This window comes from Cyrtonyx montezumae, unplaced genomic scaffold (genome assembly GCF_038088225.1).
Source record: "Cyrtonyx montezumae isolate F1298 unplaced genomic scaffold, pur_monq_1.0 scaffold_0, whole genome shotgun sequence".
Lineage (NCBI taxonomy): Eukaryota > Metazoa > Chordata > Aves > Galliformes > Odontophoridae > Cyrtonyx > Cyrtonyx montezumae.
The window spans coordinates 53,418,710-53,445,169 of NW_027071824.1; positions in this window are offsets into that span (position 1 = coordinate 53,418,710).

A 26,460-nucleotide genomic window follows, 5' to 3' on the forward strand; every position below is an offset into this window, starting at 1 on the left:
TTTTGAATATTTCTAAAATATGAAGTCCCCTACACTGTGGATACACTAGGCTTCATCAGGTAGTACTGTAGGATGTGTTCTTCTGGGATTACATGGTGGGGCTGTTAGATCATACCAGAAAACCTGCCCAGCGTCTGGGCTTAGGGGTTGAAGAGCCTTGCAAATAGTGTTCTAGTGTGGGAAAGTATGGGAGCAGTGATAAGCTATTAGAAATCTCTGTGGTTAGTTACATTTCTGGTGAGAATGAGGTTAAGAGAGGAGGAAACCCCATTATGAGTAGAACATGATTTCTTAGGAATTGCTCTCAATAGAAAGAGTCACCGTAATGGTGCATTTCCTTTCTTTAAGCATGCATACATTTCTGCTCTTTACAATCTCTGACTATTCAGTTTAAGAGGATGGTAATTGCCCACCCCAGTGATTCAGCATTCTGGGAATTTCCAAGTAGTGGTCTGAGCTGAGCTAGGGTTTCTGCCAGCCTTTTCCAGCCATAAAAATGTCCTTTTCTCCCTAAAATGGACAAACTTCTTTTCTCCCTTAATTCTAAGATATAAATGGCAATTGATTAACAGTGATGATAGGATATGACTGATGTGTGCAAACAGAGAACTAAACATAGCCCTTATATTCCCTGTAGAAAACATTGCTTTCCTGATATATATTTCACATAGTTGTGGCATTTATGTAAGGTACAGTACTAGGTTACAGGATATTATATTGTAGCTCAACAGCCAGGAAAACAAATCAGTTTAACAGAGCCAAAATATAAACACAGGAAAGAAAGTGACCCAGGAGTGGAAGCTAATGAAAAGGAGAGGTCAGTGCAGTCACAGATGATGTGTGCGTGACCTGGGAATAACTGTCTGGCAAAGTGCTGCAGTGCTGACCATTCTCTCTTGCCATCTTCCCAAATGCTTGCCTTCCACTTTCTTTTTTTGTATCTAGCTACCTACTACTGTTATATTTAAATAACTATTTTCTTCCTCTGTTTACAGATAACAATATTTTCCTCCCCTACACTGTGTGTATGTAAAAACTTGAGCTAGAAATAGGGAGCTAACAGAGTTTGTAAAACATTTTTCTTTATTTCCCCTAATTCAACTCTCTGCATCTCGTGCGCGTACATGTGTATGCGTGTGTATAACTGGCCTCTGGTACAAATTAAAGTAGCCACACAGAAGGACACATAAGGCACTCAGCCAGGATTAAGGATCTGTCCCCATTGTTTCCTTAGAGTGTTGGCTCCAACATCCTTTGACTCATAATATATTTAATTAAAAAAAAATATCCCAGCAACCCGGAATTAAAACTATTGTTGCTAGAAATTGAATGCGCAAAGAACGTGAGAATGAGTATCTAATATGTTACAATTACTTTTCAGGATAGTATATTCTTTGATCTCACTGAGCTCAATGGAAAAATTCCCAGTGACGTCAGTAATAGTCGACTGGGTTTATAGATCTTACTCAGGGTAGGTTCCCGTTGAAATCAGTAGGTGTGGGTAGGCAGAGAAATCCCGTTGGAATGACAAAAAAAAAAATTACCTTTCAAAGATTATCATCATCATGAGTAAAATCCTAATGACTGTTGTTAACAAACTATGCCTTATTAAGTTTCCTGTAAAACAATGTGCTTTGAGGGGGAGGGCAAAGAAACGGGGGGGGGGGGGGGGGGGGGGTGTAATTGTCATTCCAGTGAATCAGCTACTCTGGGAATTTCCAAAAGGTGCGGTTAGCTTGGAAGACTGTGGTGTTTGCTACATTTTTCCTTCCTAAGGCTAATCTTTGTAATTCAAATTAATTTACAACCACTTAGTTTTGAATCTAGAGTTAATATAGTTGATTAAGCCTTATTATTCTTAAGTCCACTAAAAGCACAAGATGATGGCAACTGTATAAAAATAGAAGGTATTAAGAGGAATCTGTTTGGTACAAATTCTGAGATATTCCAGTCTGTTCAACACTCCAGATTTATCCAGCATGAGGATGAGACTATCCAGATCGTAAGTAGAAGACAACTCAACACATCTGCAACATGAGGGTGTCACCAGGCAGCAGGGAGAACACAAGGAGGGGGGCTCATTAGATGAACCCCTGAAGTGAACAGCGCTCAGGAAAGGAAAATTTGAGGGAAGCAACCACATGGAAAGCATACAAAGAGTGGTGTGAAATAGTTGAGAGTTTGCGGTGGCTTGTTCATCTCCCAAGTGGGAAGGATTCAGAAAGAAAATAGCAGCATTTTTCTTCCGTGAATATCTTTAAGAAAGGAATCTTCAGAACTGTAGCAGGAGCAACTTTTTATGTATTACCCGTGTATACTTGACTAAGAAACTACTATTGTCAGCAGCCAAGAAAATGGCAAATTCTTCCCAGCTGTATTATTGTATTATACTAATTTTTCCATTACAGAGGTGACTGTTGCTCCAAGCCAGAGGGTGTAACATAGCCAAGATTTGACTCTCTAGGCTCTGCCATGCACAATACTATGCACCTCATACATGATGCTGACGTCTCCCCATGCTCTTGGACTTCCCTGGGAGTTGAAGGCACTCAGTACCGCCTGGGAGGAAGAGATCTGTGTGTGGCAGAGAATGTTAGCCTATTAGGAAAGTAAATGGAGATGATTTAGTGATGAGACTACTGCTTCTCATGCTGACCAGCATTGTTTCATTGTTTCCTTGTGTTCCTCCGTCAGTTGCATCTATCTTGTGCCTGGTGGTGAGTGCAGGCTGCAAACAGGCTGCAAACACGGCCTTTGGCATGGTGTTCCTATGGAGCAGCAGCCAGGTTCTTCAGTCATACCAATCATAAACTCCTGCAATCACGCAACAGCTGCTTCCTTCCTTCACAGTATTGCTCTGCCTGTTTACGTCTGTCAAGCTTTTTATAAAAACCGTGGCGCTAGCAAGGGCTGTTTTGGGATTATTGGTGTTTTTTTATATATTTTTTATTTGTTTTGAAGGCTCTTTTTAGTTAAAAAGTGTTTGCCACCACAGTTAAGACATGGACTGGATTAAAGTTCAAAACCCACTCACGTCAGCAAGTGGATGGAAATTGTTACCATCTGACAGCTGGTGGCCTGAAAGGAAAATGTAAAAGTCACTGTTTGAAGGATTGGTTCAGGGCAGTGCCACGAGAAGTGACATGGCTTTGTTTTACATCCTGTGAGAACAGCTCTGTGTTCTGCCTAAGTTTTGCTGAGGGAAAGTGGCCATAGAGATTAACAATACCTACTGCACCTCCCTGGCCGCAGTGGCCTGGCCTTTCTGCATATTAAACCTGCTCAGCAGAAGATATATCTTCTGTCACAGGTGACATATGGCAGGACAATAGGGTGGTAGGCCTATCTTAGGGCACCAAGACTTCTCTATTGCCTTTCAAGCTCCTGAGCTCCTTTCTCAGGCTTTGTCCCACCAACTTCAACCAGAAAACAGATGAACTAATGAGAAAACATTCTCAACTGGACAGCAATAAACCAGACGAGGTTTAACAAAAGCAAGTGTAAAGTTTTGCATCTGGGAAGGAATAACAGCAAGTATCAGTACAGGCTGAGACATGACCTGCTAAAGAGGAGCTCTGGGGAGAACGACCTGGGTGTCCTGGTGGATGACAGGTTGGCCATGAGCCAGCAGGGTGCCCTGGTGGCCAAGAAGGCCAATGTGATCACGAGTTGCAATAAAAGGAGCAATGCCAGCAGGTCAAGGGAGATGATTCTCCCCCTCTACTCTTCACTGGTCAGGCCTCACCTGGAGTACCGTGTCTAGTTCTGGGTTCCCTGATTCAAAAAAGACTGCTGGAGAGAGTCCAGTGGAGGGCCACAAAGATGATAAAGGGCCTCAGATATCTCCCCTATGAGGAAAGACTGAGCGGCCTGGGTCTCTTCAGCCTTGAGAAGTGAAGGCTCAGGGGTGATCTTATTAATGTTTAAAAATATCTTAAGTGTGGGGGTCAAAGGGACATGGTGTTCTCTTTTCAGTTGTCTATAGAGACAGGACAAGGGGAAATGGACAGAAACATGAGCACATAATGTTCCACACAAATATGTGAAGGAACTTCTTCACGGAGAGGGTGACAGAGCACTGGAACAGACTTCCTAGAGGGGTTGTGGATTCTCCTTCTCTGGATATGTTCAAGACCCACCTGGACGCCTACCTGTGCAGCCTGCTATAGGGAGCCTTCTTTGCAGGGGGATGGACTCAATGATCTCTAGAGGTCTCTTCCAACAGCTAAAATTCTGTGATCCTGTGATCTAGTCATCTGTGTTTGATTTAATAATGAGCTGGAGTTATTATGTGATATAAGAACACCTCGAAGAAGCCAACTTTCAGAATTTCTCATACTGACTAGTATGCAAACACCTAATAGACTCCATTACAGGGTACAGAATGGCAGAGCACACAATGCAGACACGTCTTCCAGCAGCAGCAATGCCAGCTGAAAAAACTACTGTCTCAATCCCATATATATGCATCAACTTTTACACTGTCATTTACACTTCCCCAAGCCACCTAAAGACATTCACTTCCCAGTGCATGTCAGTCATAGTTATTTGCATTACCTTAAACAGATTTTTTTTTTTTTTTTGCTGACGCAGATTATTTTCTACGAAACAATTAAAGGATGGAACATAAGAGCATGTGAAGATGCTGCCAGAGCCTAACTGGGCCAGTTACCTGTTACCTCCAGACAGTGCAGTTGCATCAGGAAGGCATAAAAGGTGCTCAGTGTCCTTCCCATTGAGCCGCACAGCTGCTAGGAGATGGAAGCCAGAAGAACAACAGGAGTGCCAACAAACTTCACTGCAAGACTTGCTAAACGAAATCAGGAAAACAGACTTCAAGACAACAAACAGCAGTGACAACATCAGTCCTGAGTTAAAGCCTTTTGGGGATGGAAGAGGTCAAATAAATCATAGCCTGTGGCTTCTGTACTGAAGAGGATGTGTTGAAATGTTCAAGAGTGAAGGTACAGACAGCCTGCTTACGTAACCAGGCAGATTACATGAAGTTAGAAAGCACATCCACGTATTTCAGGAAGTGTAGTTTTCTTAGAGGAAGAGATGAATGAGATAACTGAGAAGAACTCTTCATCCCGGATGAACCCCAAAATAAAGTTCTTTGGAATCTAGGTCATCTTTTAGTGATAAGAAATACCATAGAATATTGGATCTGGTAACTGGCACGTAGGGACACTGTTCTAACATTGCTGTATGTGTTCTGCCTGCAAGTGCCTACATGGTATGTTTACATGACTCATATTTGAATGGAGAAAAGCAATCCCTGATTTCTGTATGCAATCTGATATTGAATCCAGTACATTCTGCATTACATTCTGCATTGTCTACATATTTTAGGATGTCCGTTATGTTAAAAGGCAGATCTCAGAATCTTAATCCTTTTGTCTAGTGAGATTGGCAAAAATACTTGTCATCTCTTCTTTTGGATTTTAAATTATAAATCCATAATAAGCACAAGTTAACCTTATCTCCTTGTTGCTTTCTTATCTTCTTCAAAACTTACTGTACTGTTAACACAGGAATTAGGAACTTGGATCACTCATAAATCCAGTTTGGATCATAATTAAATATAAGAAAATAGTCAAGTCTGACTAGTTATGTTTCTAGTCCAGAGCTGTAGACAACACAAAATACAAAATTAATTGTCTTTTCTTGTTATTTGTGTATGTATTATGGTAGAGCTGAGGGGTAGTGATACCTTTGCGTTGACTGGGGAGCAGTGCCTGTGAGTATGTAACTACTGTACTTCACAGTATGAAAACAGTACTGCAGGGGTTTGCGTCAACACTGGCATGGGGTGTTCATAGAGAAGTCTGCTGTTTTGTTTTACAGAAGTTGTTCCTTTGAAGTAAAAGTCCATCAAGGGAAAGGCGAGTAAAGCACTCCTCCATTACCGAGTGCACTTGTGCAAAATGAGAGCCCTTATGTCATTATTTTCTCCACTGGTGTCTCATCACTGTATACAGTCTGATGAGCAGAACAGGCATAGAGTCCACCTTCCTGTTTCAAGTATCCCACCTCCAGCCATGTTCACATGTTACGAAATCAAAGGTTGGGAAGGGTTGGGTTCTTTTGCTAAAGATGATGAAAACTGGAAGTACCAACAGCTGGGAATAGTGCTGAGGGGCCTTTACTTGCATTTCCTTTATAGAAGAAGACCCACTTATTCTTACAGTATCGCCAGCTCATGGTTAGGCATAGAATGGGGAAGGCATAACCCTGTTTTTGTTGGCCACGTTTTTTTGGTTGTTTTTTTTTTTTTTTTTTTTGTAGGGGAGAGAGCTTCAAGTATTTTTTTAAAGGCTGCTGAGATAAGGAACACAGAAGATGCAGAAAGATTTCTATTGATACCAAGGAAGGATAACATAAGATAAGCTCACAGCTGTTACCATTGAGTGCATGGGCACATGGAGGAATTTGTTGCTGAAGACTGAGGGATTTGGAAGGTCTCCATGGTTGGTTGGTGGCTTACTAGCATGTTGCTGAATAGGTGTTTAAATCAGAGTTGAATATAGAAAAGACTTCTCTCTTGATCTTCATATTGGTTCAAACATCTCATGCATGCATTCATGATTGTGAGACATATCTTTTAAATTTCTGTTTTTACAAAAGGGATGTGACACATGCATACAAGGTAATAATATTAACTTTTATTTTAAAAAAGGGATTAAGACAACTTCATAAATGATGAAGATAAAATAATAGAGTGTCACTAATGTTCCTAATTACAGTGAATGCCACAGGAGGATCCCCCGTGCAGAGTTCATTTTCTTTTGTTGTTAAATGAGTCCCAATGCTAGTTATTGTTAAACTGTGGGAATCAATGTGACCTTCTAGCAACATAGGCAGTCTGCACTTTCTGTGTAGCCTCATTGCCTCTTTTTATAAACTCTTGTGCTTACCTAATTCTGCTTTTTTTCACCATTCAAAAAGTGAAGAGGATTTTACCCCACTATTGAAAGAACATTTGATATACAGCTGAAAAGGGCCATAGAAGTGCAGACAAGGATGTTGTTGTTGCTGTCACAGAGGTAGTAGGTGTTAACCACAGTCCAGATTAGTATTTTAGTTCTTTGGAAACAATTTGACTTACTCTTTCAAAGAAAACATCGTCTTTTCTAAGTATTTCTATTATTCCTGGTCAGGCTGGAAATTCTTCAACAGGGAACACTGTGTTCTCTTCAGAAAGTCAAAGGAGCAATGACTTTTAGGAGTATTTTCTAATGCCCTTGTCTGTACATTGGAAACAAGAGATACCCTTCAGCAAAGCCACAACTCCTCTCCCTGTGTGCCTTTCTTTTCTCATCATTTCTCACTCAGTGCTTTCAGAGGATGGGGTGTGCAAGCAGGGTCTGATGTGTTCCCATCAAGCACCAGGAGTGGAACTTCCATTGAAACATGCATGCATGCACACATGCAGTTCCAGAGAGAAAAAACAACAAAACAGGGATTAGTGCATCAGTAATGCTGAATTGTGCATTTTATGGAACTCTGTCATGACATACTTCTATCCCAAGAGTGTTCCACTGCTTCATCCCTAACAAAATTTGGTGCCCCATATGAAACTAGCCTACTGTATGATCTTGATACTGCTTAGTGTTGGACTTTGTATCAAGTTTCAGAATGTGGTCAGAAATATGTTAAAAAAATAAATAAAAGGTAAAATTAGAACACAGTGAACCTCCCACTGCTTCATAACTGGCTCAGCAAGATAGGAAGAATCAAGGTGTCTCAAAGTCATTTAATTTCCATGCTAAGTCAAAGGCATTAGTATTGCTGTCCTGCACAGTGCTGGAATCCACTAACTGCTAAATCTATCAGTCCCTCAGTTCCCTCTGCCAAATCTATCACTGCCTTCATGAGCTAGAGAGGAATGAAGATTAACTGGATCAACCCTAATATCTGACTCTACATTGCTAATAATGCTCAAGTTACAGACTTCAGGTTTTCCAGGTGTCAAATTCAGGGTACAAATGTTTTTCTCAGTGTAAAGGCTGGGTAGATGTATCTGGGAACTTATGGCGCAGGTAGAGAAGAGGGAGAGAAGTCTTTTCTGTGCAGCATCAATGACTGGTCATTGGCAGTAACAGTGGAGAAGCCATTAGTCTTTAGAGGAAGGAAGGAAGGAATTTCCTTCCCCTTAACAGAAATTGCAAGATTTTACATCTTCCCTTTTAGCACATGGCACAGGCTGTTTGCCAGGATCATGAGAGTCCTTGGACATTGGTGACACCTTGGTATTTCTTATTCTCAGTTTGGGGCATGCAGCACTTAAGAGAAGAGAATGCTTCGAGAAGTCATTCTGTTTAGTGTAGACCTATATCTATTATAGAAGCACATAACAACTGTACCACAGAGACTAAATAGAGAAGTCCTCTGGGATCTGGTGAAAAATAAAAATGCAGCAGAGTGAAATAGCACACATGCTACCCTGTGTTATTCCTATCCAGACAGCGTTAAAGGAGGTCTCTTGAGTTGTCACGAATGTGACAATTGCATACCCCTGTATACGTCAAGAATAGTAAATGATGAAAAGGCAGGCATACTTCTGGAAGGGTAGTAAGAATCAGTGGGAAATCTAGTATTTTGATTACTGTGTTTTTATAGACAAAAATATGAGCTACACTTTTGAAACCTTGGACCTAGCTTAGTGTTTTACTGTACATTTAGAATGTGATAATTCCAATAAAGAATAACTAATTTGGTCAGTCAATATTCATAACCATCAGTACAGAACTGACACAACTGTGTGCTCACAGTGTAAAAACTAGCACATAGCTTTAACATTAGGCAACTGACTGAACAAGAGAAAGAGTGTGCCATGACCAAGCTTCCAAGTTTCGAGTAGTAGTAGTGGTTGAGTTTCATTCATGTATTTTCTGCTGCTTTGGTCATGTCCTTTAATAGAAGGAGTTGAAGGAGTAAATATACTCTGAAAGTACTGTGAATAGCTGTTTGTGGTTATCTCACCTCATCATCCCCAACTAGAAGAGTCACTCAGCCAGAGGATCTGAAAGAAACTTAATTTTAAAGCACATGGACCCATGACCACAGGACTGGAGCAGCTGGCTTTCACATAAACTTACAGCAACCCTACCTTGGCCCACCAGCATATTGCTCTCTTCTGTCGCCAACGGGGGAGTCCTTCCAGCCTATAGACTGGGCCACATTACCCACAGATATATATTGCTAATGTAGAGAGATTTATCTGTTTAAGACTAAGTTCCAACTCCTGAGCAACCCCTTCCTACCTTTAGGATGTATGTCACTTTTTAATGGTTATAGCCCGGTACTGGCAGGCTCTGAAGCCTCAGTCAGAATTTGTGTGCTCCAAAGAATCAAGTGTAGAAGGGACATGAAAATACAAACTGTGTCTTCATGTTGCTTTTGTTCATGTCTTGTTAGACAGTGAAAGGAGTATCCAAAGATCCATGAAAGGGTGGATCTGATGATCTATCAGGAACAAACAGCACTGCTGGCAGTGTGCACTTTTTATGACTGTACCACAAGAACCATCCAAGGGTGATTTCTACTCTCATTCATATCAGGTTGGCCACATACACCCTGTTCGTTGTGAGGAAACCTCTTGCTTTCTCTCTGGCCCTGGGGCAGCCCCAGCATGTAGGAGTGGTGAGAGAATTATGACTGTTGTTGCTGAAAAACGGTTTTCATTAGGACAGGTGTATATTGTATGCTAAGAAAGAAAAGGCTGTATCTACAGTAGCCTAAAATTTGCACTGGAAGTCATATTGGTGAGGCATTTCCAGAGGCTGGTGGGGTGAGAGGTTCAAAAGGAGGCAGCCTGTTTCTGGCATCCTGGAACTCCCGCAGCCTGATGGTACTGTAAGGACATCCACACACTCCCCCTTGCCATGATCCAGGCTCACAGACACACCGTTTGCAGACTGCAGTGAGCCCACCTTTCCCTCCTGAGCTGCTCCCTGGGAGCAGCTGATCTTGCAGTAACGTCACTGCACAGGGACTGCCCAGCTTTCTGCTACCAGAGACTCATCTGTGGCTCAGCCTCAGTCAGCTCTTCTGATTTATTCTCCCCACTTCTGCCACGAACATTAGTGTAACATCAATAAAACTTCTATTTCCATTCAGTTCTGTGTTGTTGTGAACTGCATTTTTCTGGTAGATATTTGTTTTTGCAATCACAGTGATGAAACACATTTACCGACCGTAGCAGTTACAGGAATTCTAAATAAATATCTGTCTTTGTTTGATTTCAGTAAATCAGGACATTTCACTAGCACCATACTAATAGGGATTTGGGGAATACGATGTGTCTTTGAAATAATTCTTGAAGCAATTCATTCTTGCATCAGGGCAAAAATCCCTTCTATTCGGGCTATTCCCAGAAGATAAGAGATGATGTCTATAAACTAGAGGTTGGTTTGCTTGTTTGTTTATTTGTTTGTTTTAAATACAGATTTTGCTCTGGATTTTATATCAATTTTGTTTTGCAACTTCAATGTGTAAAAGTAAGTAATTGTAGTTTTCCAGTGAATGTAAGTGGTACTATTTAGAGTAGTTGGCCGTTCTAACTTCCAGGGATGTGTATCTAGTTAGTTTCCAACTCCCAGAGGTACTAGTATTGCTGGTAGGGTCAATATCACCTTACTGCTCTACAGAAAAACACTCAGACATTTTATACATTTTAAATTAATTTGGCTTTTTTTTTAATGATCTTGTGTTGGCTTCCCTTTTAAATGTACTTTTTATGTACTTCCAGATGATAGGAAGACACTGTCCAGAAGTATACCTTGCTAACTCTTTCCAGCTGAATGGGGAGGAGTACATGCATTTGAGAATTTGGAAGTATATGAAGAGGACTGCAAACTGGTGAAAACATAGGTAAAATTTTCTCTGTGTTATCCCTTTAAAAAGCATTATTCTCCTTGTTTGTGCTTCTTGCTTCAGTGGATATTGATTTTATTCCATCATTTGATGTACTTATTCTTCTAATCTTCTTTTCATATTATTTAAAAAGTAATTTCAAATTATAGTTCATATGTAGAAAAGCTATCCAGTTGAGAAACATTGTTTGGTAATGACGACAGTTTTCATAGATGGAGGCATTTCATTGATTTCATACATCTGAAATCCAGAGATTAGTTTCTGAGAAATTGTTTCCCCACTGCTCTTAGATGGAAAGGGTCTATTGTTTTTGGGGCATGTCTGAACACGACATACCAATTTCTGGGGCAACTCTACCACTCAAATGAGATATCAAAGGCAGAGTGTCAGCTATGGCTGTGGAGAAGCAGATCATACCTAATGGACCCAGATTTCGTCAGGATTTGTCTGGATAAATAGACTTTGTGTTAAGCTGCTGCAAAAAAAAAATCAATGACATCAAACTCCTTTACATGTACCCATGATATGGAGTTCTTCTTAAATCTGCCTATGGAAAATTGTCCCCTAAAGTCTTCTCAAAAATAGCTAAATGAATTATGTAATTCTTTCAGGACAACCATGATTCATAATGGTACAGAATATGGGCTTTATTATGTTACTCTTATGTATGGGTATCTACCGCTGAGATCTATGAGGATCCTTCTGTGAGAAAAGTCCTCAGGACCCTGCAGAAAAGTTACATGTTTTAGGGTTGCAAATGGTGTACATTAATAGGAAAATTCAATTTATTTTTCTCTTCATCCTTCAATAACACGTGAAGAAAACAACATGGTTTAAACCTAAGCACAGTATTCATGCTGGCCAGCAACCCACTGTTGCGCCACACACAAAATTCCCATTGAGGTCAGTGGAAGTGCCCTGAGCGGAGCAGCTTTTGGACTGAGTCCGTTTTTGTGTGCGTGTATATGTGTGTGTGTGTGTGTGTGTGTGTGTGTGTGTGTGTGTGTGTTGAGTAATAGTTTTCCAAACCAGAAAAAAAAGAAAAAGAAACCCTAAAACTTTGTTGTCATGCTATCTTACAAGGAAGCTAGTTTCACCCACACAGAGTTGAAAGCACATACCACTCTGTTACAGCACATAAACACTGTTATCACGCTAGTTGCAGAAAGAGCACTGTCACTGGGACATTTTATAGGCATGGGCTTTTATAGTATTCAGCAAGCTATTGAAAATTAAAATGTAATTAGTGTAGCAAAACAATAGTTTGCATCTTTTAATTACTGCTCCATTTTTTTGACAGAATGTTTTAATTATTGTTTTTTCTTCTGTTCTGTTTTTATTGATTTCGTGCCAGTTCAATTGTGTTACCAAGACCTCCCAGTACTCAATGAATTTACCTCAGGGGATTCTGCCTTCTTCATTGTTTTAAAATAAACCAGATCTCCAACTACCTACAAAACAAAATTAGAAGTGAAGGAGGAAAAAAAGAAAGGCAGAAAGAGTGGGAGAAAGGAGGAAGGAGAAGCAGGGAGGGAAGGAAGGAAGTTGAGGGAGTAGAAGGAAGGATGGAAGGAAGGAGAAAAATAAAGATAAAGAAAAAAAAGAAGAAAGGGAGAAACAGATAATGATGGGGAGAAAAAAAAGACAAGAAAGAGAAAGTAAATAAGAGAAAGGAAGGAAGGAAGGGATAAAGGAAGAGAAAAAGAAAGAAGAAAAAGAAAGAAAGAATGAGGAAAGAAAGCAAAGAAGAGCAAGAGGAAGGAAGTGAAAGAAAGACAGAAAGAAAAGGAAGAAGAGAGAAATTATCTGCTGGTGCTATGTGCCTGATTTTTTTATCCATGTGTGTTAGTATGTATTTGTTATCTGGCTATATTATCAGACTTGTTTTCAATTAATTTTGTTAAAACTGTTGCTATGATTTATTGAAAAGTAGTAGCAAAACTCAGCTCACAAAGACATAACATTGATAAAAATTTGAATGTTAAAATCCCCCACTTTGATAACTTCAGTATAGTCCTTTGGGGAAGAAAATACATGTCCTGATAGGCTAGGTTATGCTAGTACTAGCAGCCATTCTCTGTGGGTGTGCATGCACTCAATTTATTGCAGCTTTTCAGCTGTCAAAAAAGTGCAAAGTAAGCGGGAAATGACACAGAGCACTGATTTAGAACACTTTCATCTCCATATAGTCTGTTTTCGTTAGCGATCAAGAGAGAGGAAAGTAGTGGTTAGGCACTATCTGTACTACAAAGCAAATGCTGTGGAGGCTATACAGCACATGGTCCTTTGAATGGCTGTGTACCTCTAACTAGAAACAAACAAACACACAAAGCACTGTATTTATTTGAGGGACTTTAATAGCTCCTTTGCAGCCATCTTTGTACATAACAGGAAGAGAGCTGCTCTGATTTTCAGTGTGCTTTATCTCAAGCTGTTTTCACCCAAGCAGTTAGTCACCATGTATTTTATATTTTTACTTACTATATTTGAAAAATCTAACAAATACTTACTTTTTGCATACTTGAGCCATTATAAGGAAAGGCATTATTTATGTACTATGACAATATTTGATTATTTAATATAATTTGGAGAGGCAAACAACAAGAAAGACTAACCCAAGAAGTCTGATTCCACATTTTCAATATCAAGATCCCATAGGAGCAAGGATTTTCAGAGCAAAATGTTTTTTTCTGCTTCCAGAAAGATGTGGTCATACCATTTAGACGTAGTGCTGGTGGAAGGGAGGGGCTGGGACGTGGTGGATGAAAGCCCAGATGAACAAGCTGAGAACCTGATGAATTTGGGAGGGTTACCACCATGTCTCCCCTGGGGTTTCATAGTTTTGTTTCCTTACTTTAATGAAACATCTGGTTACCCTTCCTCGTGGAGGGTGGCCTTCAATTACCTCTCTCTGAGTTAGCAGAGAAGGTCTCCTTTTCACCCTGCACTCCTATAGTGTTGGGTCTCTCATAGTATTAGATGTGTCTGGGACCATCTAGTAAGTGCAACTCCCCCATTTTTCAGAAATAATTAAAATCAATCTTTGCCAGGCATCGTGTTTCTCCATGCTGCATTGCCCTTCCTCGACTTTCCATGCAAATACTTGAGGTGAAACAGTCCACAGAATTTTGTTTGGCAGCTAAGAAAACCCTAGGACAGGCAGCACAAAGTAGATCTTCCCTGTGCCTGTCTTCAGTCACTCTCATGGCAAAAATGTGTTTTCCCATTCAGATGGAGTATCCTGTGTATCAGCCTGTGCCCAATGCAGCTTGTTCTATCAGTTAAGGAGAATGTAACTATCTGTAGTGAACCAAGCAGGTAAAAGCTAATTCATGTATTTTGTTCCAATGTTCAGCTGCAGGGTGTAGCACAGTACAGTCCTTGGCAAAATCTTTGGTTCATTTAAGGGAAAGATGCAAGTCTGGCAGTTCATACTGAAACGTCCTCATCACTGTCAGCCACTCATGGGTGTAGTGTTTGGCAATGGACGTGCCTTTAATTCCAAAGGTGTGAAATATTACCTTCAGACAACTCAACAAGTATTTTCTTTCTGGAATTTAGCCTCCAAATCCACAAATAGCAATACCACAGAAATCTTTAAAATTAGATAATGGGTAGGACCTGCTGCTTTTAATTCTCTTTTAACCTTTGCTGAGCTGCTGCTCTTTCAGTTGCTACTTAATTTTCCTCCAGTGTTGTGATTTTTATTTATTTATTTTTTGTCTGTTTGCTTCCTCTCACCTGAATGGTGGAAGACAATAACTGTGTCAATAACAGTGACAATAACTGTGACAATAACAGCGATGCACCAGCCCTGGTGATGTCACAGTCATGTCACAGCTGCATTAGCCCTGGCAATGCTGTGGCTTTGTCACAGTGAGCAGAATGCTAGTAGTGGTCTGTGTCATGGGAGGGTCACCTGGCTGTCTAGAAGACATGGGATAGGCAGTCATGTTGTGAGGCTGAGAGACTGCCTGGGCAACTGAAAGTGGGTGCTCCAGTTGTTGATTCACCTGCCTTTGGCAGCCACAGGAACACACCAGGAACATGACAAGGTCACAGCACAACCGTGTCCCCTCCCTCCTTCATCACTCAACTAGAAAGTATTACACTTTACTACAGTGATGTTCACTCAGGGATAAAGAAATACACTCCTCAGTCTGTAGCCTGCCATGGACCTACAGGCATCTTGAAGGTCCCCACAGCCACAGACAGAGATCTCCACAATACTTTCCTTCTCTGTGTGTAACCTCCTTACAAACTTATAAGGGAAAAGCTGGTATTTACATAATCAAGAAGACAAATTCTAAACTTCATCAGCATTATTTTTTATAAATAAATATTTAAATAGACTTAATCAGCATTAAACATATGTGATGAGAAACACTATGAACTACATGCTAGTACTAAAATCTCTCTTAGCTGTTTCCTGCTGATTTCTTAGATGTTTGTTCTCCCAGAGAGAGTAATGGAAATTTATTAATATCCATTGTTCAGCCCTGAAGACATATTTACATTTCCCATATGTTGTATGCATAAAATATTAAAGTATAAACTTAGAAACTATTTCTGCACGTCTGGAAAGAACCTCTTTGTGTAGAACTCAACTACACCTAACTCTAGACTTTTGTAATATAGAAGTCTACACCTGAGACTCCTATACTCCCTTTAGAGTCAGTGGAAAAAAATACACACAGGAGATGATTCATCTGACCTATTTCAAATGTCTACGTGAGGACAAGATTAATCGTGCCTTAGAAGTATCTATTTCCACTTCATTAGCTGTGGAGAACTTGCTGCACTGCAAATAACTCATGATGGATGCAGTGAATCTGAATGCAAAAAGAATCATCCTCAGCAACCCTGTACTGTTATCTGCTGTTGCTCCTCACCAGTACTGAATGTTTCTAACCACTATGAAGCTCAAAAGTTGTAGATATATGTCTTAACAGCAGTAGTGGTGCTGACTGGATGTCTGTCCATGCATGACACCTGGCTCCCATCTTCCCCAAGGACCTGAGATATGAGTGCTGTTGGTGTGGAGCTTCATGCAGGACAGATCTTCTACAGTAGAAGATGGAGCAGATCCTCAGGTGCTAGACATGTGGGGTTGTATATAGCCTTTAGATCTATACCTCAGCCCTCCTCAAGCTACGACAGTGCATGGCAAGCTTATCTCCTTTCTCCCTTCTCCCTTCAATTCATAGCCCCAGGGATTGTAGCTTTAATGTTTGCCATATCGCTGTCACAGAATTGTAGCAGTTGGAAGGGGCCTCTAGAGAAAGTCCAACACTCTCCTAATACAGGTTCCCTAGAGTAGATTGCAGAGGAAAGCATCCAGGTGAGTTTTGAATATCTTCAGAGAATAAAACTGCACAATCACTCTAAGCAACCTGTTCCAATGGTCTGCCAACCTCAAAGCAAAGAATTTTTTCCTCATGTCTCTATGGAACTTTCTGTGTTCAGGTTTGTGCCCACTGCTCCTTGTTCTGTCCCTGGGCAACACCAAGAAGCAGCTGGCCCCATCCACTTGACTTCTGCTCTTTAGGTATTTAGCGTTGACAAGATCCCTCTTCCAGGCTGAACAGTCCCATGACTCTCACCCTTTCCTCACAAGGGAGATGCTCTAGGCCCCTCATCATCTTTGTGGCCATCCTCTGGACTGTCTTTGGAAGTTCCCTGTCTTTCCTGACCTGGAGAGCCCAGAACTAGACAAAATATTCTAGATGTGGCCTCACCAGGGCAGAACAGAGGAGAAAGGGAACCTTGCATTTTGCCTCCTATGCCTCAGTCCACTGGGACCATGAGCTCCCTGAGTAGCAAGAACATGTACTGCTGTCATGAGGTACTTCTGAAGAGTACAGAGGAGGTGTTTGTACACATACAGTCCCTCCACCAATAGTTTGTGTGCTAAGAAGTCAGAGAAGGTTGGATAGAAAAAGTCACCACGTGCCAGTGTTTTGATATCATCTTTCAAGTGAGAGAAGGGAAAAACTGCAGTGATGGAAGGAAAAAAGAAAGAAAGAAAGAAGGCTAGAAATAATCTGTTAGCTGTCGCTTTTTTTAGACCAGACCTAGCCATGCTCAGCAGAGCACAAACAAGCGTTCATCAGTATTAAGCTTACAATTCTGTGTTTGTTTTCATATCATTAACAAGACAGCCCAAGTGGTTCCCTCCAACAAAGTGCGGTGTTTCTGGCTGGAGGTTTGCTCAGCCAGCTCAGTTCAGATTTGATGTTTATTTACATGCACAATATTGTGAAACTGTTATGCTGTGAACGGAGGTACTGTGGGACATTAATCTGCCCAATACTATTGTCATAAGTAGGCTCTGACCCTGTGGTCTGCATAAGATGGGCAGATCCTTGTGCTGGGGCAAAACATGATGCAGTCTGGAGATCTTACACAAGTGACACAGCAAGGATGATCTTACATTTCCGATTGCAATTTCCCAAACGTTTGTTTGTTGTTCTCTTTCCCAGAGAACTGTGTTTGGCAATCCATGGACCAAAACACCAGGACTCCCAGAAGACAGTGTGATAGTGGCCAAGCTTTTAAGGGAGAAATTAAATAAGCAGTGTAGGGTACTCACCCTTCCCCAGATGCTTCAGCAGGTCATCCTTCCTCTCAGGAGGCAGCCTGGCAGCCCCTGGCCTTGCCAGCAGCCAGGTGAAGCTCTACTAGCTTAGGAAAGACAAGCATTGCATTTCTGTCCCTCACAGCATTAGTGTAGATTGTGTCAGCAACATCTTAGCACAGTAAAACTTGGGGTAAATACCTCCTGGAGATGGAGGAAATGAGTTGCAGCTTTGGAATAATTGTTTCAGGCTATCTGCTGACTCAGGAAATCATATCTGCATCTGACAAAGGCAGTTCACATCTCAAAAATATTTTACTGGGCAGTAAAAGGAAGAGAATAATTCAAAAACAAGCCTGAGCCTGGTATAATCAGACGATTCTGAAGCTAGACTCACAAACAAGAGCAACTTGTTTAAATGCAGCCTGTTTCCTCTTCTCATGAAATTATCTATATCTTTGCAATATTACAGTAAAACATGTCTTCATCTATGTACCTCTGCAACCTATTGCATCTTTTCATTTACCATCACCTATTCGTATGTCTCCAGTCCTTTATGTTTTCTAGAGAGACTGCCTGAAGTTTGGGAAATATTGGGGTAAACTAAACTGCGTTTTGTATAATGTTTATTCTCGTCTCGTGTGTTTTTCCCTTCTCTGGGCTTACAAAGACCAGATCAGGATTACAAGATTTAGTTTCACATTCCTGAAAGCAGTGAAAAATCTTTCAACTAAATTAGTCGGCAAGTTATGTTTGGATATCATGAACATGAAAATACATTTTAAAATATGAAACAAGTCGGAATCAACCCAGTTAAAGAGTAGAATCTTGGTAGTAATACATGTGCTTCTCAAGTTCCTTCAATTTATTGGAAACGTTGGAGACATAAACTCTGAGCAGACAGAATACTTTCAGACGAAGAGCCTGTCCTTCTTTATATCCACCCTATTTGAACACTGTCTTGACATTCAAATATAGATATGAAATATTTGGGGTCAAGAGGAAAGAGATTATGAGCAAATATCAACTTCTCCTAAAATCAAAGAGAGGTAATAGACCAAAATCTGCAATGCTCAACTGTACATTCATTTAAAATGAATCAATGCATTACCACTTTGATTAGTAACTTAGCAAGAATCTTTCATGCGCGTCATTTTTTCCCCTGCTCACTGCCAACATATTTCCAGCACTTCCATACTGTACAGACAGCACTGCTGCTTGTGCCCCATAGGAAGCAGGGAGTGAGCCTGCATTCACAACCTAGCACTGCCTACATAAGTTGGACTCCAAGCTGCTGCAGAAGCTTGAGAAATCTTTAAGACATTAGAGCTTAGGTCCTTAAATTCTGAAAAAGTGCAGTCCCAGAGAGCCTGAGGTGCAGCAAGGAGTTGGGCATAACCTGGAGCCTATCAGAGTTCTCACAGCATCCTTGTACCACTGAGTGCCCTGTGGTCCCTAAGATGCAGCCTGCCAGGAGCTCAGCCTTTTTTCCCCATGTATTTGCATGTGGTTGTTGTTTAAACCTTTGATTGAAACAATCAACTTATCCAGGGCTGAGCTGTGATGCTCTGTCTTCACTAAAAGGCCCAGAACTTCAAAGGGATGGCTGACATGTGTCAATCACTCATGGACCCAAAATCTTAAAAAGAACTGGTGGCCCCTTTTTTTCTCCTTGTTTTACAAGGAGAAGGCAGAAGTCAAGGAACAGGGTGGGTCATGCTGAGTGCCACATCTGTGGAGAGAAGGGCAGGTTTCTCCTGAGGATTGGGAAGGACAAGGGGAGCTCTTCATGACAAAGGATGGTGCTTTCTCCAGAGTGAGCAGATTACAGAGCACACATAGATAAAGATGGAAACCACGGTGTCCCAGGGCATCTTCTTGCCAGGGCACAGATCTTGTCACCTACACTGCAACCAAAGTTCCTGAACCTGAGTTTTACCACGTGCAGCATTCACAGCAAATTATCCAAAGCATCCAGTGTCATGTGTATGCCATTTAATGTGACTGTGCAGGCTTTCTGCTGGGTGTGAGAGCATGGATAAAGCCAAGTCTGCAGCCTGCTGATAAAATGCTGAGACACCAAAAAATGTTACCACAATTAGACTGGTGCCCTACAGCTGTATTTACTGCACTGCTGAGATACAGCTTTGGTTTAAGAGAACCCCAAGCTTCCTGCTCATTCAGCACGGAAAAGTATGCATTCTGGAAAGCTGTTCTTATCCTAAGAGAAGTTCCTGCCTGGAACAGCCAACTTTCAGGCATCTGAAGTCTGCTGAGGTGGGATCCTCTGAAATGCTTATGAATGCTAGGCAAATGCAGTAGGCTGTGGGGCCATCTTTATATCGAGCTCAGAGGATTTGATTTTCACTGCTACCAGATTCTTGGGCAGCTACGGAAGACTGTCATAACCATATACATCAGCATGCACTGCCCTCCTGATATGGAAAGATTTTACATTTTTCACTTTAAACTATCCATTTGGACTCATTTCCAGTCTTCTGTTACTGGTGAGATTTGTAAAGATTGTTTTCAAAGCAAGTAATGAGGAAAACAGTTCTTGCCACTATCCCTTGTGGGAGTGATTGACATGAATTATTCTGTTCATGTGCAAATTAAGTAGCCACTGCTCTCTGTGTGCTGAACATCTTCTGTGTTCAGCATCACACATGAAACGTGAATATGGGTTGTACAACCCAATATTCTATATAATAATTCTGGTGAGCGCACAGCAGAAATTGATTGTTATTAAGGAGAAAGAAATTGGCAACAGTCTCAGCCCTTGCTTGCATTCATTTTCAATACCCCGAAGCTTGTCAAGATCTGTTTTCAACTCACAGGGTGATCTGAGAGCACTTGAAATGCCTTCTTTGCCATCTATTCTGTGGGTTTCAGAGCTTGTTTTTACTCTAACTGCAATAGGGTGCCAGTATCAAGACAGCTTGTCTCCTTTTTCTGAGTTGTGGGGCAGGAATTTGAGTGGGTGAGGTCTGAGGAGCCGTTTAGACTTACAGTTTTGAAACTTTGTCTTCTTTAGATCTTTACTTTTCCCTTCATGTGTTTCCATTCACACCTGAATCATTCATTATACTGGCAAGCTGGGAAGATCCGTCTCTTCTTCAAGGTAACCACACATTTCTGAAGTAAATTATAGGTTTGGAGATTACAGAAATTTGTTGTCTAGGCACACACCCTGGCTCCTTTCCTTTTCCAAAGCATGTAATAATGATTTGTTTTTCTTTTTCTTTTTTATTTTTCCACACAGTTAATGTATACCTAATGTGGGAACAGTTGTTTTCTTTGTTTTGATGGAACATTAAAGCAGGCTGTGTAACCAGGGAGGAAGTCTAAGAAGTGGCATTTTACTTTTAAACACTGCTTTGAAAATAAGTGGCAAGTCAAGTGATGGTGCTGCATTGCTGTAATCCCCTTTGTGATTTTCTGCTGGACTGTCAGTTTAGGCATGGATTAAGCATGGAACAAAAGCTCAAAAGCCCCTTTTTAATCTTGAGTTTGAATGCTCATGATCAAGTTCACCTCTTCTTTCCCACTCTGTGATGTTTTCAGCCCAAGTTCTGGGTCCACTCTGGGGAAGGACAAAATAGCCACTGCCAAGTTATTTTGACTCAAAGCAATGGCAAAAATAGCAGACTGGCCTCTTATGATACTGAAGCCATGAAATGTATTCTGCCACTCAAACACAGTACGTACGGATGGTTTCTGATGGGGCAGGAGGATGAAAGCATGACGCTTCCTTGGGAAATACTCGTGTTCATGGTTATCACTCTCTTATACTTCCCAGTCTTTAGTGTCTCACATAAAAAATGGAAACGGTCCACCCCACTAATTTAAGTACAATAGAAATCCAAGCACACAGTATAGACACTTTGGCAGTAGATGAGCTGTTGGATTGCTAGATAATGAGACATTGGGCTGTAGTAGAAAGAGTACTAGATCTAGAGAAAATAATCTATGCTTGCTAGTAACTCTTGTTCTTCGTCTCTTACAAGCAACAGCATTGGTCTGCGAGCACTCTTACTCTTTTCTGCCAAACCTGGCCTTGGCACATAGCAGTGATACATAAAGGGTGAGAGCCAGGGCACAGAGAGAGGAAAATGAAATGTGAGACTCAGGAGAGCCTTTGACACAGAAAATTTCAGAGGAAAAGTTTGGCTTCATTTTGTTCTCCATAGAGGAATGAAAACAAAACAAACAAACAAACAAACAAAAAGAGAGAAAAAAAGTGGTGGAAAAGTGAAAGGAAGCATTGAAGTCACATATAGAAAAATTAGTTCTCTTTCACATTCTTTTTCTTGTCAAATTTGTTAAGTAAATAAAAGTTTGAGAAGCTCATCTCAAAAAAGAGCAAATTTAAAGACATGACATGTTTCATTGGAAAAAAAAGTGGTAGAAAACAGTGAATGGGCTGAGATTAAAAAAGGCAGCTGAAATGGACAGAAAATAAGTCTGTGGGCAGGACATTCAGGAAAAAAAGACACTGCCATATCTGGTGCTGAAAGTCAGGTATGTGAGCCCCATCCTCTGCAGCCATGATTCTAGAAACCCCAAACTGTGAAACATGGGATTTGGAGAAATTCTGAAACCACCAGAAGCAGGAGGTTTGCTATTTCTCTCCTTGTTAGTCCCCAGCCTTTGTTACAGTAAAATTAAATGTGCTACTTGAAGCCCAGAGGTAAGAGAACATACAGCATAAGGCATACTTCTTTTCTTTACTTCAGCAATAATTATTTCCAATCCTTTATTCCTGAAAATGGACCCTTCTAATCCTCCCTTTGGAGCATCTGTGATGACCTAGATGCATTTGCTAATTGCTGTGTAATGGATTGAATGTATTTATTAGGTTAAGTTAATTTAACAGGGGTGAGATAAAGGTTTTACTAAAGTTTGTTATAACCAAGGATGAAAATTGCTGCCCTTTCTTCCCCTGCTCTCTCTACTTTGATAAATTCCAGAAAATACATGCTGGTTCCCTCCAGTATGAGCCATCTACAGATGCATGTTTTCTTTCTATAACCAGCTGTAGCTAATTGCATCAGTGCCGCCTCTACTGCTGCACATGAAAAAGAAACCTGTAATTTATTGCAACAGACCATACTATTTCTGCTGTACATCTTGCCCATTCTGTCATTCCAGTGAAGGGATTTCTCATGGTAAATTGGCAGTGCAGAAGTGGAAAACAACCTTGCTTAGAAGAAAGCTTTCAAAAACACCTCCATATGTTCTATCCAGATATTGATAAAAGAACAAACAGAAAACATATTGTTTATCTGTAGGACCATGATTTCCCATCAGCTAAAGATACACTGAGTCAAATTTGTACCTCATGTACCTTTGGTGTAGCCAGCAGAAGTACAGCATGCATGATAATACCCCATTCATTTCATTATTGATTGAATAGCATCATGGTGCCTTTGAAAACATACATAGGTGAGGTGGTGCAAATTAGTGTCAAAAACAGTGGAGCTTCGCCAGTTTAAAAGATCTGGCTCCAGTCTCTGCCTCAGGGAACTTATGAATCATAATGTAATTCTAAGTAGATGTACTGGCTGTAAAATTCAATCCTGCCTTTAATAGCAGTGAGGCAGGAGAAGGCAAAAGGTGAGCCCTAACCTACTTTTGAGAGGGTCACGTCAAGGGCACAGAAAAAGGCCTTTTAATTGTTCTTACAGCTTTGGGGAACTAGACTGTAATGAGAGGCAGTAAAACGTTAATCACAACTTCGTTGCTGGACTTAGGAATTAAATATAATTTTGCTTAAACCTGCGGATTAACAACATGAAGGCTTCAGGGACTACCTCGGTGCAAAGACTTCCCTCCCCTTCCTCTGTTATCAGTGCTGTCAAAGTCTAGCTACTAACGCTCCTGTAGCTATGTATGGAGCTATGCTGTGTGATGGACCAAGGAACTGCTCCAGGTTAAAAATAACCCAGAAAAAATAAACTGATTAATAAGCTCATGGAACATACACTTAATGGCAGAGGTTTTGCAAAATGATGGGAGAGCCTTATACAGCTGGCATTATATAAGTGTTAAGTACTTAGTAATTCTCAGCTGTTATTATGCACTGCTGCTATTTATTACTGAAGGCTCAGCCTCTTGTTTGCATCAAGGTGAACATCAAAAAGACTCTACGCACAGGCTGTGCAGCCAGGTGGCTGCCCCACAGCTCTGCCTCCTTCACTCACCAAGGCTGGCTTGCTCAGACTTTCCTGTGGCCCAGACACAGCTCCTTGCCCTAGCCTAGCAGCTGTAGAGGCTGAAGCCTCAAGTGTTAATTGCTCTATTACATTAATATGAAACTAGAGGGATGGAGTGGAAAATCACAGCCATTGTCTTTTCATTTACCCTAATTGACCAAGCAACAGTGAAAGAGTGGCCTAGAGAAAGCCTCTTCTTATAACACATTTGCACTAGTTAGGAAATTTCACAGAGGGATTTTTAAAATTCTTTACACCCCCTTAGTAATGCAGCTTCAAAGCTGTCACTAAGATAGCAGGAGGATTTGTACCATTTTGTAGTTAGTAACAAAAGACAGCGATCTCAGCTGTTCAACTGAATTCAGGGAGCAGATCTGCAGTAGACAGTGGAGAAGACCCAGCTCTGCTATGGCCTCAGCTATGCCCAAACCATGAGGCCATTCTCCCTTCCTGTGTTGTGTCTGAACCAAATAGCAAAGGGAGGATAGACATCTTGTGGGATGAAGCAAAATCTGTGGCTCATATTGTGTCTCTGTAGTCCAGAGAGGTACACTGCCCTGCGATAGATTCAAGGATTGCCCTTCCAACCAGAATATTCTTCTTTGAACACAGTCCACAAAAGAACAGCTTTGTATTTAAAGAATCACGAAAAATTTGACATGTGACTTCATTATTGTTTATCTCTCAGTATACACATTATTTTTCTCATACTACTTTAGGATAAAAGCCTGTATGTTGACTGAAGCAAGACCCCATTAGCTTCAATGAGAAGAGTTTTTTTTTTTTCATATCTCAATAAAGGCTGAGGATTTTAATTAATTTTTTCCCGCACAAGGATTTACTGAGCATAGTGCACTTCACTTTGATGTAATCCATTTCTCCACCTATACAGTGTGGTAATGGAAAAGAAGGGAGAAAGAGACTTCACTTTCTCCCATGCTAAACATCTCAGCTGTGCAGGCCTAGATCTGTGTCTGCAGGTGACAAGCACTTGTCTCATAGGGAAGGCAGCACCAGCTGCTTAGGTTGTTGGGTGGGCATGATATATCCACGCAGGACATGCTGTTAGGCTTGCAGCCCTCAGTTTCGAGGTGTCCTTAGATTCATGGAATGATTCCCTTTCTAAGTGGTAAACCCCAGAAAATACAACACTAATGTGACTCGTTGAGTAAAGGATCAAAGCTGCATACAGAGAGACTCTGTACTTGTAGAAGAAAAGTTAGATGTTCCAACTATACAATTATATTTTATGCCCTGACGCACGTCCATGACTTATGTGTGCCACAATTAATTGAGCAGTTCTGCCATGCAGTTTTTGCTCTCCTAAGAAAATGAGAAGAGGATAATATGAAAGTTATGTTTACAGCATGTGTCACAGCAGACTATCTCCTTGGTGCATGCAAGGCTTTTCTAATTACACCTAGAGACAGGCTGCAAATTCAGCTCTTCCTTTGCAGTAACATACTGCACATTTTGTTGCTTAACTGATTTCTTTCTTTTAGAAAGGTTTGTGATGGGAAAGGTTCAATTCAAAGCTACTGATTTAACCAAGACAGAATAGGCCATGGTAGTTTCTCAGTTTGTGTCAGCTAATCTCTGCTGGTCCTCAAGTCGAGGCCTACCAAGCGCCCTCGTCTGTTTTTCAGATCACAGTTACACAAATATTTTCTTTAATGTTCAGTCCAGGACAGGAAGTTTCCACACTTTTCTCCTACACACCTGTTTTTTCCTGTCCCTGTGCTGCTCTTTGCTCTCTCCATGGTGTCAACTGGTAATGAAAGTGCTGGTGCAATTTTCTGTGGGACCATGCTGTAAAGAGAATCATAGCAATGATCGTTGTTAAAAATTGTCCTCCATACACTGTGATCTCAGGTATGAAATCAGTTAAAATTAAAGACTTGTCTGCATGCACAGAGCCTGAAGAAGATGTTTCAATAGAGGTTAATGTTCTCACAGACAGCATCAAGATGTATGAGAGAAGAATAACCAACTGCATGTTTACAGATGCAGCATTTTGTTCTACATAAACACAAAAGTAATGCTTTGAGTTTGACCTCATCTTCACACTAAACCAACAAATGTGACTAGGAAGCACATGGGTTTCTAAGATACCCATTCTCTCAAATTTACATTTCAGATGACTCTTAATTTTGCTGTGTGGATTTAACCCTGCAGATTCCATGCAGGGAATATACAGAAAAGAAGAAAGCTTTTGGGTTAAAGCAAGGTGTAAGGCCAGTTTGGGCATGGGGGCTTTCTGAGAACGTGCTGTGACTAGGTGTGTGAGTCTTGGTACACCTATTTATGCCTGACTTAACTAGTAATCAAACTAAAAGTAAGCCTGCAATAGGGACTGTAGAGCAGAGGGGATATCTGTGTGGCCCAGTCCTCTGAAGGGGGTTTAGTTTGTCAGAGGAGGATGCACTTCGTTTATCTTCAAGCATAGTATACATGTAAGCAAGCTACAATTCTATCTTATCTGTGAGTGTGCCCACAGCCTCAAATCTCTTCACTCCACCTCCAGGATGGAGTGAAACTAATGCAATTGTGCAATTACTTGTTCAAGGGTCCTCTTTACTTTGCAGCATACTCATACCATGGAAGAATTAATGTATCTTTTATCCTTTAAGGAATTCTTTTCATAACATGTAAAATAACTAATGGTTTGTAAAGATAGCATAACTAATGTAAAAAGGTAGCTAAAAGGTTGATGTGACCCAGGGTAAATATGGCGATGGTTATGTGTGGAATATAAATAACTTATATGAAAGGTACTAATGCATAAAATGC